This window comes from Botrytis sinoallii (genome assembly GCF_014898435.1).
Source record: "Botrytis sinoallii strain Bc 23 chromosome Unknown BSIN_001, whole genome shotgun sequence".
Classification (NCBI taxonomy): Eukaryota; Fungi; Ascomycota; class Leotiomycetes; order Helotiales; family Sclerotiniaceae; genus Botrytis; species Botrytis sinoallii.
Genome location: NW_024066028.1, coordinates 4887312 through 4908938, shown reverse-complemented (window position 1 = coordinate 4908938; position 21627 = coordinate 4887312).

Here is a 21627-nt window from a genome sequence, read left to right as displayed (position 1 = left end):
GTTGTTTCTGACGAGGATATTTATTTCGTTTGTATTGAGCTGAAGGGTGTTGTTGATGGGATGATTTGAAGAAGGGGGATGGATGGTAGGTAGTAGGTAGTTGAGTAGAGAATGACAATGATGGCGAAAGCTATGGCTGTGATGATAATACTTAAACGGGGTTCTAATAACAACAATGATGATAATCTATGGGATGGATGTAGTAATCTTATGGACTTGATGGGATGAATAGGAAGTGGACTCCTGAAATTGGAGATGGATGGATGGATGGATGGATGGATGGATTGAATATACTGGGTTGTGAGTGTGATATGCTAATAAGCCATGATGTTGATTCTGGCCTATTTCTTATAGATATATGAATGGAGTTTCATGAGTGGGAGGCTTTCTAGAAAGGGGTGGAGTGGGGAGTTGGAAGGGATGGAAGGGGTGAAATGCGGATTTGATGGATGGCTGAATGGATAGACACCCATCCAGTCAATTATGCTTAATAAGAATTCATATCCCGAGTAATATGATTCTCCAATTTATCTAGGAGTTTCCTTGATTTCTGGATGATTTAAGGGAAAGGGATGTGATGAGTTGCTTCTGGAAAGTTGAAGAGGAGATGTTGAGATTAGAGGTCTTGAGTGGGAATGAATAGTGTGAGGGGTGTAAATTTCGCATTTACTGCTCTATGTTCTTTTTTTTTTTTTCCTTGTAGGTATTCTTGTATGTGGGTTTATAGCTATGTTGTGTGGGATAGATGTATTTCTGTGCGATACGGGGGAGATGGATGTGATGGATTGTGAGTGAGAGGGGTAAGAGAGATGGGAGAGAGGGGAGGAGATGGATTGGATGGGTTTGGGTATTGGGGAATGGATAAAGTAAGAGTTTCGATAACAAGGGAGTGTTGGGGACAGTGAAGAAGAGATGATGATGATAATATAATAGCTATTCTAGCAATGGTAATCCGATGTACTGAGTTTGGAAATCTTTGGTCTACTAGTTTAGAGCTTCCTATTATAATTCTTTGCGCAATAGCAAGACAGAGATGACCTAAGAAGCAAATAATCGATGGGATATGAATTTTCCTGGCCATGGCTAACCAAAAGGTCAAGAGGGTCCACGGGTTTTGAGGAGATGAAAAGAAGAAAAGCGAAGGAGTTTTATACTAGAATTTGAAGAGAGAAGAGAAGGTGGGAAATCAAGGCTAGAGGTAGATATAACTGGAATCTGTGCTCCTATATGAGTATCGTTGTATGCGTATCTTCATGTGTTTTTCTTGTAAGTTTCGAGGATTCACTGGAAATTGGAGAGGGAATTTGAGTGATAGGCTAGAGATAGAAATTGAAATATTGGTGTTTAGGGTATATATAGATGCTAACACCAATTTCGAGTTTTCTTCTTTGTAGAGACTTCCCTTGAAGCAATATGGAGAACAGGGCAACGTGCTGCATTTAGTGGATTGATTGATTGATTGATTTCATTTACGTCCACGTTCAGTCTAAGACTATATAGGACGGCTAGGTCTCTAGAGGCTCTAGCAGGTAACTTTTTATTCTACAAAAATGGATATATTCGATTTAGGGAAGTGAAAACAAATATTAGGGATTAGTGTCTGCTTATTATATGTATTGCATATAATAAGGAAAGGGAAGTATAATATTTAAGAAATTAGCAAGAAACTCCTTCTTTTTTCTTTTTCTTCTTCAACTATTATTTCTTCTATTTCTACAATAACTCTTTTTCCCTTTATTATTATATCTTCTCCTTCTTCTACTACCTCTCTTTCTCCTGTTTCGTTTTATATCAGAACTCTAGCCAGATGCCATACCCTTATAGCTATTTTAGTAATGTTAATGAATTTAATGGCTAACTCGATATCAATTTTAATGTGAAATAGGAATTATATAATAATTTTGGATAAAGATATCTTCTTAAAGATTTCTTTTCTTTCAGTTTTATATATGGAGCAGCTAATAAGGAGGTGTTGTAGTGCCTCGATATTATTACATATACATTTGTTATTGGAAAGTTTGAAGCAATATAAATAGGATTTGATATATCCATAACCTAATTTGAGTTGAAAGAATACACTAACAATATTTCAATTGGTTCTGCTTGGTAGCTTGATTTCGAGCCTATTTCCAAGGAAATAGTTTCAAGTAAGTTGATGGGAATTGATTTGATCTGAATTCGTATTGATTGAGAATATTAAGTTATTGATCTGAAGTATATTCCTTAATAATTATATCTAATAATTCAAAGCTTGTTTTGTTCAAAATGGATTATATTGTAGTTACTTCCTTGACTAGTTTATCTACTAGCTTATTTCCTTCAATTGAGATATGGCCAAAAACCCAATTTAGTGAGATTTCGGCTCCTTTTGCTTTGATAATCTTTGCTGCTTTGATTGCTTTTATTTGGTAGGCTTGTTCTGGATGATCTGAAGGAGTTTTTAAACAATATAGACCAGTTTGATTATTTGAATAGATCTTGAACTTTTGATTATTATAAATAATGGAATTAGTATATTCGATAGCTTTTATAATTCCAAAGAGCTTTTTATTATATACCAATTGATTAATACCAATATTGTTTTGCTCTTGATATAGAATTCGATTATTTGACTATATAGTCATTATGCCTATTTCGATGCCAATTCCCTTTCCAGTAGAGGAGGTATCAGTGTAAATATAGATGGTATTCTTATCCCTATATTTGAAGATAATATTATGAAGAATAACAGTATCTTCTTTTGACAAATTACTAATGTTAATTTTGAAGGGAATATCTCTTTTTTATAAAAGAAAGTTAAAGTAAATAATCTTTTTAAGTAAGGAAGGGTTGAAGTTCTGGTTTATCGATTCTCTGATTCTATCCAGTTGAATAGATTTATATTGTTTTCTTCAAAATATAGGGATTACTCCTAAATCGGCTTAATATTGAGCTGAAATTTCTTTTTCGATATTGATTAGATACTTTAATGATAACTTGACTAATCGGAAAGCGTATTATCTGATATTTGAATCTAATCAGATTTTGGAAGGTTTTAGATTGGCTTCTATTTCTATTAGAATAATTGAAGCTGTTTTGAATACTTCTAATATCTTGTGAAGGGCTAGATTTTGAAGTGATTGTATTATATTCTTGAAATGAGTTTGATCTTTTCAACAAATCACTGAATTATAGTTAGCTATACTAGTTACATATACTATATATAGTTGTCTGAGGGCTTTAGGACTAAGGCTCTTTTCGATATTAGCTAATCGGGCCATTCGATGAAAGGCTCCTTTGGCTTGTATGATTTGAATATTAACATATTAATTGAATTTGAGATTTGGATCAAACCATATTCCCAACCATCTAATTAGGGATTGAGATATGATTGTTCGGAATTGGATAGCATGATTGGGTAGTTTTTCGTTAGTTTTGATGATGAAAAGTATATTAGCTCAGTTTTCGCTAGATCAAATTGAATAGAATTTTTCAAGCTGAATTTGTAGATTTGTTTTGTAGCTTTTTCTAAAGATTTAATATTCTTTTTCTAAATGAATGAATTAATGATTAGAGTAATATCATTTATATAAGAAAGAAACTTTACTAAATTGAATAGGAAGAGATCCTTGATATATATAAGGAAAAGGATTGGGGAGATTGGGCTGCCTTATAGTATTCCGGTTGAAATTGGCTTAAAGGATTTGGTTTAGCTATTGAAGGATAATTTCAGCTATCTCTACTACAGGAATAAAGCTATTTATAAGATAAGATTTGTTGATAGTCTTAGCTTCTTACTGTTACGGATCGCACCCAATTGCAGCTGCGATCACTCACGTGCGTGCTTGCGCACGTGCACGATCACGTGTACATAGCTAGTATATAGGAGCACTCTATAAGCACTTTGCTTCTAATTCTATAATTGTAGATTCTAAGAATAAATTGTATCTTGCTCTTGCAGTTCTTTTAAGGCAAAGTGTTACATTATTTACAACTCACTATACGATTGTACGACTATCTGGTGGTCGATCAAATAATACCTTATAACTATAATACCTTTTTGGGTATATCGAGGACATTCGATATTACTTATAGAAAAAGGGCTGATTTCAAGTAAATCTACTCGATGGAAGATAACAAATCTTTAATATATAGAGTTACAAGTATTGCTATCATATTCGATCTATTTACTTCAAAGGGATTCTATCGCTTTCCCCTTCTCGCCAGCCGAACGCCCCCAGTCGATAATAGTCAATCTCAATGAAGCAACGGTTACAATCCTTACGATTCTAATATAAATACTGATAGATGTGGAAAGGGTAAACAGCCTGAAAACAACTCCTCGATTGAGGCATTAACTCTCGAAGGTAGTATACCAACGTATACTCTCCCATTACAGAAAAAACAAGTGCTGACCCTTAAAGACTTTGAGGATTTGCAAAACGAAATTGCAAAACTCAAAGACGAATTGTTATAGCATAGTCTTAGTATTGCTTACCTATTTCAATCTTCAAGATACTAATAACAACATCATACAGATTCCCTTACGAATCGCGAAATCTGGACTCCTGATATTTCAATCGATTTTATTAAAAGGATATTTCCTATTACCGGGAAAAGGAAAAATAAGAAAAACCCTTGCTTGCAAAGTCAGTCTTCACAACGATTCCTTCCAAGTACTAATAACAAACCTCTCTCAAACCTGGTCGCTCTACTAAACGATTTACAAATTCATTAAACACTTCACTCTCGTTTACCTATTATTGTAATAAAGCATTTATATATTCCAAAGCCTATTAATCTTTCATTCAAATTCAAAGATGGTATAGAGCCGAAAGCAAGCCTCTGGCAGCTATTAATCATTGAATGACTCAAACTTTACGAAAATTCGTTTATCTCAAAAGCACAACAGTAATCTTATATAGTAGATTAGATAGAAGAAGAGGTATAAGAATATATATTCTCGTTATACATTCAAGTCCCCTACTTAATAGGATAGTAATTGATTAATCAGCTTATAGCTATTTACAAGAATCCGATCGAAGCTGATTATACACGAATTGAGTATAAATACTGGGTTATATCTAATAACACTCAACAAGGAAATTTCCTAGTATAGTATTGCAGGTTTAGACTATTAGCTATATAAACGGAAATCACTAATCTAACAACTCTCCTCTACAATCTAGAAAGAAAAATATCCGATTTCCTTCGATAAGCTATTAGCCTCCACATTAACGAATGCTATATTGTTGAAAACCTGACTATCAAGCTTATTAAAATCAACAAATTCGAAGTTACACTTCGAGAATGTAATTGTTACAGAACAATTAAAGAGATACCTCTTAGAAAGTTATCTAGTAATACTGATTCATCGACTACCCCTAGAAACACTTTCTGCTTATCGGGTAATTCGAATCTATCTATTCAGTTTCACATTCAATATTCTTTTCACACTTTTATTAACTATATAGAAATCTTTAAGCCAAATAACACTCCATCTCCAGAAAACAATTTCAATTATAGTACTACCGCTTTTGTATTAGGAATGAATCCCAGTTTCACGTTACGTATAGGTAATATAAACATTATAGCTGAGATTCAAGAGATTAAAGAAGATAAAGAGTTTTACAATGTAGAAGAGAATATCGAAAAGGATATAAACCAAAAAGTGCAAGCAAAAGCTATCAAGTCCGCTCGTATTATCGAAGATTAACATTTAAATCAACACGCTTAAATAAAAGTTTCTTTCTAAGCACAATCCGGGATATGAGATTCCTCGATTTGATAAAACTAATAGAAAATAATTCCATAAACTTATTATATATATTTTCGAAAAACGAATATTCATACAATACTCAATTTCTTATAGATTCTGGAGTGAATAGCTTTGTTTTTATTAATAAGATACTCCTTTTATTATTGTTTTCTATATTCAAACCCTGTTTTATATTATTCAAACCACCAATTGAAATCAAAAGCTATAATAGTATACAAAATAAAGCTATTATTCATTTCACATTTCTTAATTTCATGATTGATGCTCGATAACAATCTTATTTGTTATTTTTCATTATCGATTTGAATTCACATAGTATAATCTTAGATTGCAAATAGTTGGTAGAGACCCGAATTAAAATCGATTGTTTTAACCAATACCTTAAATAGCCTTTCGAGTATTCTTTTACTATTTCCTTATCAAAAAATATATTTTTAATTAGAGATAATCTTTAATAATCCAGAATTAGTTATTTGAGATAAAAAGATATTAACAATTGGAACGTCTGATTGGAAGAGATGTACCACCAACTTGATAATGGACAATCGATTATAGTACTAATTATACCTAAGATATTTATTACCCCTCCCCAAGAGATTAATATAGTAATCTCAGATGTAATCGAAGCTCAGGTTTCAGTCAATCTGAAGAAGAAACCTACTCTTAGTCAAATCTTTATTCAGTTTGTTTACGAATCCCTCCTGCTTTATATCTCCAACACGTTCGATATCTATACACTCAAGCCAACTCAATTTCAATTCACCTACAAGAGAAACAAGGATCATGAGATCTTTACAATTATATGTATAGAGATTGATGATATCATCTCGATTTACAAATCTAGTCAAAACAACAATCATCGAATCTTAACCGTAGTTGCTGCCTTAAATAATTCTAAACCAGAAACTATTACTGCTCTCAATTGTGTTATTACAGATGTCAAGACGGAGTCTCCGATCTCCAAAGCTTACCAGCAATATTATCAAGTGTTCTCCAAGTACAAGTTCGATATTCTATCTCTTTCCCGGTTGTACGATTACAAGATCATATTTGAAGGAAAAAGTGAAAAAGCTTTTAAATACAATTCTTTGTATAAGATATCGTTTGAATAGTTTGAGGTTATTAAAGAATACATCATAGAAAATCTTGCCAAAGGATTTATAGAACCCAGTCAAGCACCGTTCGCAACACCAATTCTCTTCATGAGAAAGCCGAATAGAAGCTTAAAATTCTATATAGACTTCTGATTATTCAATTCTTTAATATACAAAAACAAATACCCTCTACCTCTCATTAACGAAATATTCGCACAACTTACTGATACAAAGATATATACCAAATTAGATATTCGATAAGCATTCCATTACATTTGCATGGATCCAGCTTTCGAAGAATATATTACCTTCTGTATTCAATATAATTCCTACAAATACAAAGTTTTACCTTTTAAATTAACAAACAACCCTGCGACTTATTAATAATATATAAACGATATTCTATTTGACTATTTAGATAACTTTTGTATTGCTTACCTTAATAATATTCTTATATATTCTGAAAACGAAGATAAATATAAGGAATATATCAAGTGTATTCTCGAATGACTTGAGTCTACTGGCCTTTAGACAGACTTCAAGAAATATGAATTCAATATCAAATGTATAAAGTATTTAGATTTTATTATTTCTATAAATAATATACAAGTCGATCCAGAAAAGATTGAAGTAGTCGCTATTTGGATTTACCCTATTACTATAAAGGGTATCCAATTATTCTTAGGTTTTTATAATTTTTATTGCCGATTTATCAAGGATTACAGTATAATAGCAAAACCTTTTTATGAACTTATAAAAGTGAATATCAAATTTTATTTCGATAAAATCTATCAAATTGTATTTGATATACTCAAAGACAAACTTATCTTTGCTTTTCTCCTATAGTATTACAATTATACACTATCCTATATACTAGAAATCAATATATCCGATGGTATAGTCGCTAGTGTGTTATCTCAGAAGTATAGTAATAAATAGTTATCAGTTACCTACTTTTCGAAAACGATGATTGCTATCGAGTTAAACTATGAAGTTCATGATAAAGAAATGCTTGCGATTATTAAATCCCTAGGTTATTGGAAAGCTGAACTTACCGGATTTCTATATTAGATCAAAGTATACATTAATCATAAAACACTCGAATACTTTATATCTATCAAACAGCTAAATGCTCAATAAACACACTGAATAAAACTACTTGCTGATTATAACTTCATTATTATATATTGTACTGGAAAGAACAATCCACTCGCAAATACACTTACATATTACACTAACAAATTGGATTAACAGAATAATATTAAGAAGAAAAATCGTCTTTAACAGTTTATAAAAGATAATTAAGTGAATACAAAGATTATACACAAATCTCTATAGCAAGATCTGAATATAATTGCAAATATCGATATATATACAATCACACTACTTTTCGATATTGTAAATCATATTATGTCACGGAATTCACCGTATAGTGTAACCCTACGGTATTAATCCTAGTACTCCTCCGGAGTACTCATTCCCATGATTACTAAAACTATTTCACTCAGTTCATTTGTGTACCCTATATACCTAATTAGGCGACTCCATCGCCTGATCAGGGTATATAAAGCAGGTATGATCCTTATGATCACACCTCAAGTCAATCTAGTTTATTATCACTCTATATACCTATCTCCTGATCAAAGTGACCATTAGACATAGCTATTACCTCCGTGATAGTTATGAGCCCGGTTGGCACTCATACTGCGCCCTCATTATTCATATACGTCTTTTGATCACTCTGATTCATATATACTCTCTCCTATTCATCTTTACAAACTCGTCATGTCTAAATCCAATTCCTCAGAAGTCACCAGACTCGTTACCCGTGGACACTGGTCAAGATGGTTCCTGAATCTACAACACCTCTGTATATCGAAAGGTATCTGGAAGGACGTCAAACCATCTGATTCCAAGACCATTCCGATCACTCCGATCAGTTCCGGAGAATCCTCGGAAGATGGAAAAACTCTTCACCAGTTGATCCCCACCGACGAAGAAGACTGGCTCACCAAGGACCCACCTGAGCTCATTACGATCGTCGATCTCATGAGAAAATACGATTTGAACAACAATGCAAAGTACCTCGCTGATCTCGATGCTTATGAACAATCTCAACAGAAGGACTCAGAAGGAGACACTAAGATGACTCCATCACAATCCTCTAAAGAGCCAATGCTTAAGCCTGTGAGGCCTAAAGCAAGTACCTTTCAAGATATCTCAGCAGAACACTCCGCACTTCAAGGAGAGTACCGCTACCAGAGGGACAAGTACAATATCATGCATAAATCGTATCAGGATGTCTACGAATGGATTACGGAAACAGTGGACTCATCCCACCTTATGGAACTTACTCTTGACAACAGTGATGGAAAAGCTTTACCACTCAAACGATCATTCAGAAGCTACAGGATAAGCTCGCACCTACCATCACAACAGCAAAATCTGCTATTGCTCAAGAATATCGAAACGTTCTTCAGCAAGCAACCGTAGGTCGAACTGATCCGATCAAGTGGCATAACGAATGGACTAAAGCTTATACTACCGCAAAATCATATCATGTCGAAGTAGAGGATGACTTAGCAATCATCAACTTCCTACAGGCTGTGGGAGCACGTATGCTCCCCACTTGGGCAAGCACCATGCTCATTCAGATCGAGACCAACAATCAACTTGGAATTCCCAATTACTCTTTGAAGCAATTCGGAGATATCTTTGGTGGCTTAGTCTATCAGGACTCTCTAGCACCCAAGGGCAAGGGTATATTCTCGACAATCAACTCTGAACCTAAGCATAACCCTGGTAATCCGCAAGGAAAGCAAGGCAATGCTCGGAGAGGAGGCCCCAAAAAGGCAACTGGTCGATATGAATGCCCTTGTAAGTCGGAATCTGATTGGAAGAATGGAAAGGCGGGTGGTAGTCACTATCCCAAGACATGCTGGTTAGTTGAGTTCGCACTCACCGGAAAATGCGACTCCCGGAATTCAATCTCATTGACAGAGAAGGAATGCAATAACATACGAGGAAGGATCAAGGAAGATCGATGGTCGAATATACGCAAAGCCTGGGAGCAGAAGGGATGGATCAACTCAAGAGGTAGTACCTCTCAATCATATGATTCAATAGACCCTGGATCGAGAACAGTAGCCTGTCTCATCCAAGGTTCTACGAGTCACGGGATTTATACTACTACCTCTGATCCACTCCATCAACTCTCTGATAGTACTATACTTGACAGCGGTGGCGCCATGCACCTCGTTAACAATATCGATCTTCTTGACGGACATGAATATACACCTTCACCAGCATCAGATTACGTTGAGGCAGGAACAACAAAAATTCAGGTCGTCGGACGAGGCACTCGCACGATCAAGAATATCCTCCAAAGACCTCAAGGTTCAAAAGGTGATCTGGTTCTCTCAAATGTCGCATATATTCCTGGATTTCACGTCAATATCGTCTCGGAAACAAAGCTCTTAGGTGCAGGAATATGGTTTTTAGGGATGGACTCTACATTACGGAAGGGCAATCTTGAGAACAGTCATATTGTCGCTCATTGTACTCGTAAAGATAACCTCTTGTTCCTAGAATACAAACCACTTTCCTCCTGCTTGATCAACCTAAGCACGATACCTGTGAATCCAAACCTTCTGATGTGTCCCACGATCAATACCAACGTCAAACGACCATTTCGCCGATCGAGGGACCCACCTAAACCTCGAGAGGATTCCGCAGAACTCTGGCATGAACGATCAGGACATTTGGGTAAAGAAGCTCTCGAACATCTCGTCTTCTCAGCAAGGAACGTGAGGATAAAAGGACTCACTAGGATTGAGTGTATTGATTGCTCACGCACACATGCTAAGCAAATAATATCACGAGCTCCTAGTGAATCCCGATCACCACGTCCTTTCTACAAAATTCAATGGGATTTATTCGACTTTCCACGCGCATATACCGGAGCATCCTGGCTCCTGGTAATCAAGGACATGTTTAGTGGAAAGATCTTTAGCTTTCCATTATACCAAAAGACTCATTTCGAAGTATTTGACACAATCCAGAACTTCCTCGCTTGGGTGCTCAGAAAGTACAGTCTATCAGTAGTCTGTATCAAGCAGGATAACGACACTTCAGTCATTGGTATTATGGGAAACACCGTATTCGAAAATTGGATCAAAACCGAAGGTATTGAACTTGAGTTATCTCCACCAAATACGCACGAATCAAATGGAGGATCGGAACGAGCAGGACAAGAGATAATCACCAAACAGATCAAGATGCGGATCTCCGCAGGCATACCTGATCTTTTATGGGTTGAAGCAGTGCAAGCTGCTACCTACCTATATAACATTAGTCCTCTTAAAGCTCGATCGTTCAAATCCCCAAATGAGGTGCTGGATACTTGGTTTCATGAATACCTACGATCATCTGCCCCAGCGGTCGCGGATCACTTAACTGTCGATCTCCGCCCAAACTGGAGTAGAATATATCGATACGGGTGTAGGGCATACCCTCTGGATAAGGAAAGAGAACTAGGTATAAACAAGAGAATTTACAAAACTAACCCTAGAGCAAATATTGGATATCTCGTCGGATACGTACCAGGTTCTCCAATCTACCGTATCTGGATACCCAAGCTCAAGCGGGTCATCGTCACTCGAAACGTTACTTTCTTTGAGGAAAGAACATACAAAATGGATCAAACAGATAAAACCATCGATATACACACGGATCAAGAGCTACAGCAATTTGCACTAGCTCTCGATATTCAGCAAACAATCGATATCGATAGTACTATTGTTGATCAAGGTGACGATGTGATGACTTCGACACACACTACTACTGGTTCTGTTGACACCACCATGCGCACTTCAGATACACCTCAAGACGAGCAGGACTCGGGGGTGTCTCTGGGGGGTGGGAGCTCACACATGAATACCGAAAGTAGTAGTACGCACAAGGTTCTGCACTCTGAAGAGGCCCTAGAGGCAGAAGACCGAATTCAAGAACGAACCACCACTGATCAGGCACAGGAGTCTACAAGTTCTACTCCGACATCACCGAGCAACCGTAGTAATCAACCAGAAAGTATGGATTATGAGCACACTGGTAGTGCTACCCAAGTCATACGCGGGGAGTACGAGAGCGATCCAGACACTCATCCTACTGATACTATGGACGCCTACGTCGTAGAGGAAGTAACATCACCGGAAAGATTACCTCCTCCGACACGCACAATCGATCAATTCAAGGAAGATCAACTTTCATTTCTTCCTGATCGAGAACCCAAAAGACAAAGGATCATGAGGATCGAAATTCCTCGCCCAACTCTCAATCCATCTGAGTATCAATCCTTTGATTTTGATGATACAACTCCTGATATCAACACATCTACGGATCACCACCATCAAACTCGACAACAAAAGAGACTGCAAAACAATCCGTCAACAAGCGACCACACGCTTATAGGCACTCTTATTGCGAACTTGTCGCTCGAAGGTGATTCCCGTATCGAAGATTTCCATTCAACATTTTGGCCTAGCCACCCAAATATGGATATACAGGGGGAAGAACACTCATTTGTTACCGTACACAGCGTGATCGCCTCCGCCGTACGAACAAAACCTAGCCCTCCTAAAGCACCTGAAAATGGAACCTTAGAGGAGCTACCCAACTTGCATCTATCAGGATTGCCCAAACCACCTCAGCGTTACCACCAACTCAAGGATCACTTCTTGGGGAAATGGTTTAAACGCGAGTGTGAGATTGAGATCAACAATCTGAAGGATCGCAAAACATGGCATGAAATCAATGCACAAGACGCACCAATTGCCCCTATACCATTGCAATGGGTATTCACATACAAATGCAATGAACAGGGATTCTTAACGCGATGTCGAGCTAGGCTGGTTGTTCGTGGTGATCTTCAAGCTAAAGACACGATCGAATCAACCTACGCCGCGACACTCGCCGGAAGATCATTTAGGATCGTAATGGCGCTGATAGCAAAATACGATCTGGAAACAAAGCAATTTGATGTCGTCAATGCATTTGTCAATGCTCATAGGGATCCATCAGGTGTACCTGTAGTTTGCTACTTACCGGATGGATTCAAGGAACCAAATAAGTGCGTAGTTCTTGATCGCGCACTATATGGTCTCCGAGATTCCCCTGCATTATGGTTCAAGGACTTTAGCAAGACACTAAAGAATCTAGGTCTAAACCAATGCAAGGAAGAACCCTGTCTTTTCACAAACCCAGATCAGACTGTTTTGGTACTATTCTTTGTGGACGATATACAGATCGTGTATCATCGCAAGCATGTATCAACAGCTGATGGTATCATCTCTGGTATCAAGGCGGCCTATGAATTGAGAGATCTAGGCGATACAGAGTGGTTTTTGGGTATCCGGATCATTCGCGATCGGAAAATGGGAAAACTTTGGTTAGCACATGATACCTACATTGAGAAGATTGCAAAGAAGTTTAATCTCAATAATGGCAACGCATGCACACCGTTACCAATCATGGAATTCGTGAAATATGATGGAACTGCTACTATCACATTCATACGAATCTATCAAGAAAAGGTAGGATCAGTGCTATATACCGCAATCACAGTTAGAGCAGATGTCGCATTCGCAGCATCGCAACTCAGTCACTTTCTAACTAACCCATCTCCGGATCACATGAAAGCAGTTGATCACTGTATTCGGTATCTCTGGAACACGAGATACTACTCAATTGGATACTGTCGAGAACAGATCCCACAGCTTTTGTCATTTTCAGACGCCTCATTCGCCGACGACAAGGAATCACGAAGATCATCTCAAGGTTTCGTGATCTCATTGTTCGGTGGACCAGTAGTATGGAAAGCTTCAAGACAAGATACCATCACTACTTCCACCACCGAAGCCGAATTACTTGGTGTCGAGCGCACATCAAAAGAGACACTAGCTACCCTTCGATTTCTCAAAGAGATCAATCTTGTAGTCAAGCAACCAGTCACGATCTTCTGCGACAACCAGCAAACGATCAGATTAGTAGTAGGTGAGAACGAAAGGATCACTACTAAGCTGAGACACGTCGATATACAGAACATGTGGCTACGTCAGGAATATTCAAAAGGGAGTTTCCATCTCACATATTTGCCCACAGCAGAGATGACAGCAGATGGATTAACTAAGAACTTATCACGACAAAAGTTCAATCACTTTATATCCCTCCTAAACCTACAAGACGTGAGCACCAGGATCAACAAGATCAAACGACATATTTTCCTTCAAGAGCACGCTTCTTTGTAGCGAATTCAATCTCGAGCTGCATCAATTCAAGCTTCCGCTTCTTCTCAGCAAGCTCGTCACCAGAGTCAACCACGTCCCCTTCACCAACAGCATTATACTCGTCATCAAGATCACTATCATCATACATATCAAACTCAACCTTCTTCTCTTTACCCTTCGAAGCAGCACGAGCAGGCTGTGACCGAGTCTTAGGACTTGCCGCAGGAGCCCTCGTATTAACCTTCGAACGCTTTACCGCAGGAGATTGAGGAGCAGGAGAGGATCTCCGTTTCCTAGTCGGAGAGGGAGGTAATGATCTCGTGGCGGGGGAAGGACGAACGGATGATCGCGACGATCGAGCAGGGGGAGGAGACATAACCTGTGTTGGTGATGAGAGAGAGTCAAGATCGATGAACTCGCTATCCTCTTTAGTCATCGCCAACATAACCGTCATCGCAATACGGGCCGATTTCTGGTTCGGGACAGTCCTCTAAAGAGTATGTCAGCAGATCACAACGAGATAAAAAAGATCAGAACATACCTTTCCAGGAAGTACCACGAACTCAGGATCGCAAAGCTCCAACAGTCGAACACCCAAAGGTCTCAAATACACCGGGAGAGGTGTACAAGTGTGCGTGGTGCACTTCCAGCACCGAAGAGAAGACGCATTTCTCCGCTTGAAACACTTGCCATATTCCTCATGACGACCAGAGAGAAGAGAACGAACACACTCCGTACAGGGAACAGCGTTTTGCGCACCCTTATTCCTAAGATCACGCTTTGGGCCCTTCCGCTTGCGCTCATCACGAGCTTTGCGAGTAGGTGTCCGGCTCTTACTTGATCTAGGAGCGGGGGTGGGATCGGTGGAAGAAGAGGAAGGTGACTCCAATGAGGAACTCTCGCCGTCGGGAGGAAGGTCAGGAAGATGATATTCTTCCTCGCTATCGACAAAAGGATTACCACGATCCGCGGGAGTTATCACTGTACGACCTTTGTTTGCATCAGCCCGGCGATCTCGAACAGCTTCAACCTTCTTCAGAAAGCTATCATCGAGATCTTGGTGATGTTCACCAAAGGATGGTCTTGTCCGTGAAAACTGTTTGTTGGAGGGCGATCGAACCTCAGCTGCAGGCAATAACTGACCAGGAGAACGCTGAGCATTAGATCCACCAGATTGAATGTCACCCTTCGGTGAGGTATGCGGGGAGGCGGTTGTATATCGATCAACAAGATCAATAGAGGCCGGGGACTCTCTGACAGGAGAAGGCATGATGAAAGAACGTATTGGAATTATCGAATATGAATCTAAGGAAGGGGAACTGTCTCCCTCTTATAATCATATCGATCCACTAAGTTCTCTCAAAATCCATCGAATTCCACTCAATTCCATCTCCGCCACAGAGCGTCGTATGCGCGGATCGATCGAATCAATTGATACAAACACTCAACCGCATAACAATCAAATGACTCAAGCCTCCTGATATGCAACAATCCGAAGGATTAATTCCCTCACTCGAATATCGTCACTTTCTCACAGGCTTTCCTGATCAACGATACAACTCACTCTTTTCTTTTCTTGAAAAATCATACGCTTTATACGCCTCACGCTCCTTTATCTGATGAATAAGCCTGCCCGGCAGGTAAAATCACAGCAACTACCCGAATAAGGCGCTCACCAACGCTTACGCCGCTCACGGCCAGAAAAAATTTTCCTTTGTTTGCTATGCAGATCCCTCAGTGTAACCATCAAAGCACCGAGCGATCTGGGGGGTGTGTCACGGAATTCACCGTATAGTGTAACCCTACGGTATTAATCCTAGTACTCCTCCGGAGTACTCATTCCCATGATTACTAAAACTATTTCACTCAGTTCATTTGTGTACCCTATATACCTAATTAGGCGACTCCATCGCCTGATCAGGGTATATAAAGCAGGTATGATCCTTATGATCACACCTCAAGTCAATCTAGTTTATTATCACTCTATATACCTATCTCCTGATCAAAGTGACCATTAGACATAGCTATTACCTCCGTGATATATTATTAAAGCAAATAGATCCTATTTGAGTTTAGAAGCTCTATACATTTAGATTATTAAATTGCATAAGTATTTTATATTCAAAAAAGGATTTTTGTTTTACAATGATCGACTTTATGTATCGGATATCGAAAATCTGTGAATCTATTTGATTTACGAAATTCACGATTTAGTTTCTATTGTATATTCTGATGTCAAAAAGATCTACACTCTCTTAGCTAATTAATATTATTAGAAGAATATAAACAATACAATTGACCAATATATATGGAATTGTTACAAATACAAGCGCAGTTTTGTACCAAGAAATCGCACTCCCGGTCTCCTCCACCCGCTCCCGATCCCTACACGAGCATGGCAATACGTTATTATGGATTACTGTAGTTTCAATAAGGATAAATACAGTTACGATAATGTATTTATCATTATCGACTGATTAATTAAACAAGCTATTTCGATACCCTATCATAAATCAATCGATTCGAAAGATTAGGCCCACTTATACCTATACCATATATATAGATATTATAATGCCCTGGAGATTATAATCTCTAATCGTAATTCTCAATTCATATTCAAATTCTGGTAAGAATTCAATAATATTTTAGGAATGCAAGTTAAGTTATTTATTGCTTACTATCCGCAAATTGATGGTCAAATTGAGATTTATAATCAATATCTCCAATAATGCTTGTGACCTTTTATAAGCTATTATCAAAATGATTGATCTGAATTCCTATTAATGATGGATTATGCTCAACTTACGCTTTCTCATAAATCACTAGATGGTCAAACCCTGTACGAGACCTTGTATGGCTATCTATCCTACAATCCCTGGGATTGGAAACCTGACTCCATTGTATTTGTTGACGATTTGAATATAACCGATGCTAGAGAGTATGCTAAACGTAATAAACTAGTACTCAATCGAATAAAAGAAAATATCTTGTATATACAAAAAAAGATGTCTCAATTGGTTAACTTGTATCGCTGCTCAGTTGATTTCGATGTGGGAGATTATATATAGCTTAGTATGAGGGATTTTCTGATACAACGATTATCTAAAAAACTGGATTATTCTATTTAAGGTAGATTCAAGATTATTGGTCGGGCTGGAGATTCCTTTCGATTGGACTTATTGTTTACTATGAAAGTCCACTCTGTGTTTCTATCTAACAAACTCTGTAAAGTGGCAGACAACCTATTTTCTGAATAAATCCTTGAATTATTGCTTTCAATAAATATTACTAATGATATCGAATAAGAAGTGGAGCGTATTCTAGCTATAAAGAAAGTATACCGATAGCTTAAGTATAGAGTATCGTAGTTGAACATCGATGACAATCTTATTTGGTATCCCGTTTTTGACTTAAAAACTATCCCACACCATCTCTGTGACTTCTACCTACGAAATCCCACTCTGCCAGGACCCTCTATGTATTTATCGGAATGGATTCGTTTTTATAAAAGTGAAAAGAATGATTACGATTTCATAGATAACAATCAATATATGAATAAAAAAGACAGAAAAAACTTTTTTAATTCATTATTGTAATAAAGAAAATCCTAATCGCATGAAAGGCTGAAAGCAATCGGATAAAGATAAAATGTCAACAAAGAAAGTCTTTTCTTTTATCTAGCAGACTTAAATCAAGCTAGAAAGAAAGCCTCTACGGGTATCAACGGTTATGGTTAGGCGAGATATAATAATAAAGACTGGATGGTTTAAATCGAAATACCAGTTGAGTTCTTAATCAATAATGATGATAAGTATATATAGGACAATTACAAGTTGAAAGACAAAACGACCCTTAATCACAGCATGCACAACAACAAAACCGAGCTGGTATTCAGTTGTACCCAACCACTCGCGAGCTGTTGAAAGCTTTGCTTTCATTTAAATTACAACAAGTTAGTGCTGCTGCTTCAATTCGTCTCCCTGTACTGCAACCTCCACTATGTAATACTTTGTGGCTTTTCGAGTAAGAGTAAAAGGAAGTATTTTTTTTGAAATGCGATTTTTTAGCTCTTTTTGTATATCAAACTATCTCAAGAGTTAATTTTACTAAAAGCTAGTAAAGTTGTAATTTATCTTTGCTATATTGTTGTATTCAGCAATAGCCGATTGGTATTGGAAAAACATCTTATATGTATCCCCATCAGGCAAGCGTTTACACTTATATTTACCAGCCAGACAAAGCAGACAGCGAGATTGACCAGATGATTATCCAGGAAGTCGATAGTAGATGCTATCTCCCTTGTCGGAAACACAACTGTGTACGCAGCTAGCACAAATCCAGTTGTTCTTCTGAATGTATTGTTCCTGTTATGGTACTGTTTTTTTTGGTGATCTCTTGCTTGGAGATCCCTATTTGTCGATGTTAATGAAGCTAACGCTTTTGTGATGGGGTATATCGAATTTGCGATTAGGTTGACTTTGATGTAAGGCCTCCAGGATATCTTCCTCAACTATTTTGTCATTATTTTCGAGATTACAAAAATAATGTACTGCTGTGATCAACTTGTTAGCGAACTTTTTTTTGTAATTATCAACACGATCGATCAAGAGATTGTATTCTTCCTCCAAATTCTACCTCGGAAGATGATAGAACGGATATATCCAATGAGTATATCGAAGATCGACCCTACCTTCAGACATGTTGCTTTTGGTATTTATAATTGTACTTGTTAGATAAGCTGACTGCAAGTCGGAGATACCAAAAAAAAGTTTCACTTATATGTATCTTCGTTGTCCAATCTATCTTCCTTATTATCCTCCTCCTCGCCGATAGGATTACTGCTACTCCCACTGCGGCTTGATTTTTCTTTTTCCTCAACAGAACGCTTGCCTCGCGCAATAGAAGAGACAGACACTCTTTTCACTATAAGCTGTAAAAAAGTATATCAGTAAAGCAAATGTAAAAGAAAAATAAACAACTCATTACCATATATACATCCTCCCGCTACTTCAATTGCGCTGGTAATAACTTGTTCTTACTATTGTGTTTTCTTGATGGTATGGAAGGTATATTGATTATTGATTAAGGGATACAAAGAAGATAAATAACTGGAAAAGATTTGGAAGAGAAAGGGAAATTCGGACGATCTATATACTTCGAAGGCTTCGCGCTATTACTAGGCTACAAAACAGTTTCCTTTGTTTCCCATACACCTTCCCATCGCGAAAAAAGCAAAATTTGCGTACACGCTTATTTACCATGCTATGCTATAATGTAAATAATGATGCTTTATTGGGATCGCCAATGCGTCTACGGATTAGATAATTGTAAAACTTGAGGGTAAGCTTTTTTGAAAGGGGGGATAGTGTTATGGATCGCATTCAATTGCAGCTGCGATCGCTTATATGCATACTTGTGTATATGCACGATCACGTGTACATAGCTAGTATATAGGAGTGCTCTACAAGCGCTTTGCTCCCGATTCTGTAGTTGTAGATTCTAAGAATAAATTGTACCCTGCTCTTGCAGTTCTTCTAAGGCAAAGTGTCACACTTACAGATATTTAATAATTGATTTCTTAAAACATAATCAAAAGCTCCCTTTATATCTATAAATAGTATTGAGATCTTCTTATTAGCTTACTTATTTCTTTTGATTTTTATAGTTAATAATAGTATAATATCAATTACTGATTTCTTTTACCGATTTTTTATTTAGCTCTTATATAGAAAATAAATAATTTCCACTAAAAATCCTAATTGTTAAGCTAGAATTCTTTCACTAATTTTTTTAAAACAATTTAAAAATACAATCACTCTATATATTTTTGGAAATAAATAATCAGGTTTTAAGGTTTTCTTTAGAATAACTCTAATAACTTGTTTTCAGTATTTAGAGTGATATCTAAGATTAAGAAGTTTATTGAAAAAAATAAAAAAGATCTATGGGATTGCTTTATAAATCTTTATAATAATTTCTTGAATAATTCTATCTAGATCAGAAGTCTTTCCTTATATCTTGACTGAATAAACATTACTTAATTCAGTTTGAGAGAAATTAGATTATTTCTATTTCTTGGATTGTTTATATCCTTTTCATTATAATTTTGAAATAATAGAAGGGGATGAAAATAAAGTCGATCTGAAAGTAAAGCACTTTCCTTCGAAAAAGTTTTCTATTGAAATATCCAATATCCTTTGATCTTGAAAGTCTTTAATATAGATCATTGCTTTGAAAATTGTCTATATATCCTCCTTTTCTAGAAATTCATTTCAATAATTTTTCTTTATTATTTTAATAATTTGAAAATATTTATTTCTAACAATTCGATATTCTTTCTTAAAGCTAAGATTCTTTAGATTTGATTTACTTATTTGCTTTACATTTCCTAACTTTTTTCGAAAATCCTTTAATTCAGGTATCCATTATAATTTAGCTTTTTTACTTAAAATAACTTTGAGTATATACCTTTCAATTACTTTTTGAATGATTTTCATAAATTTACTTACTATTTGATCTAAAATTGAATAATAATTATCTTTATCTTTCAAGAAATTTAAGAAATCTTCTTCAATTGAAATAATTGAATCTAAAATAAAAAGAATAGAGAAATATAAGAATTCCGATTTGAATATTGATTTAAACTTTTCTCAATTCACTAGTTTAATATTATATCTAGTTGTTGATTTAGTGTTAGGAATAGTTAAGATTTCTTTTCCTTTTAATTTGAATATTATTCCTATATAATCAAATTCTGTTAAAAGGAATAGAAGTTACCGGTGCTAAGCACGTGTAGTGATTAGTAATACAGCTACCTAAACGGGCTAGATTAGACGAACCATAGACAGGCATATTGATCCCCTCATATAATACTATGGGGAGATCAATATGCTTACACGCGTAACTATATAGTTAATATAGAGGCCTCTTCCACCCAATCTTCTAATAGATTATGAAACCCGGTTAGCATGGCCTCTGGATAGAATTGACGTGATCAATATTATATCCAACTCGCGGAGCTGAAGAGTGTATAGCACTACCTTATATCTAGCTCGCAGAGTTGAAGAGTGCATAGCATTACCTTACGATCAGTATACGGTACTATGATTGATTATTACTATTAACTCACAGAGTTAAAGAGCACGTGGTGCTATCTATACTTATATATTTACAATCACAAATCTGTATGGTATTGTTTATACAGAAAAAGGGAAAAAAAGGAAAAACTCTGCAAATTCTCTGTATAGATATTAAAATGGATGATATCAAAGAGCAAGCCAAGCATATCCTAACTCTTACCCAAAAGATTCATAAGAGATAATTCCAGTAAATGAAAATATAATTAAAAGGAAAGGATTGGTTTTATATAATTGAATTTACACTTTAGGATTATATAAGGATCGGAGAACTTGGGATAGAAATCAATAACATTAAGATCTTCTCGATTATTGAAAGTACTATGATAATGTGTATCAGACTTAACATTAAAAAG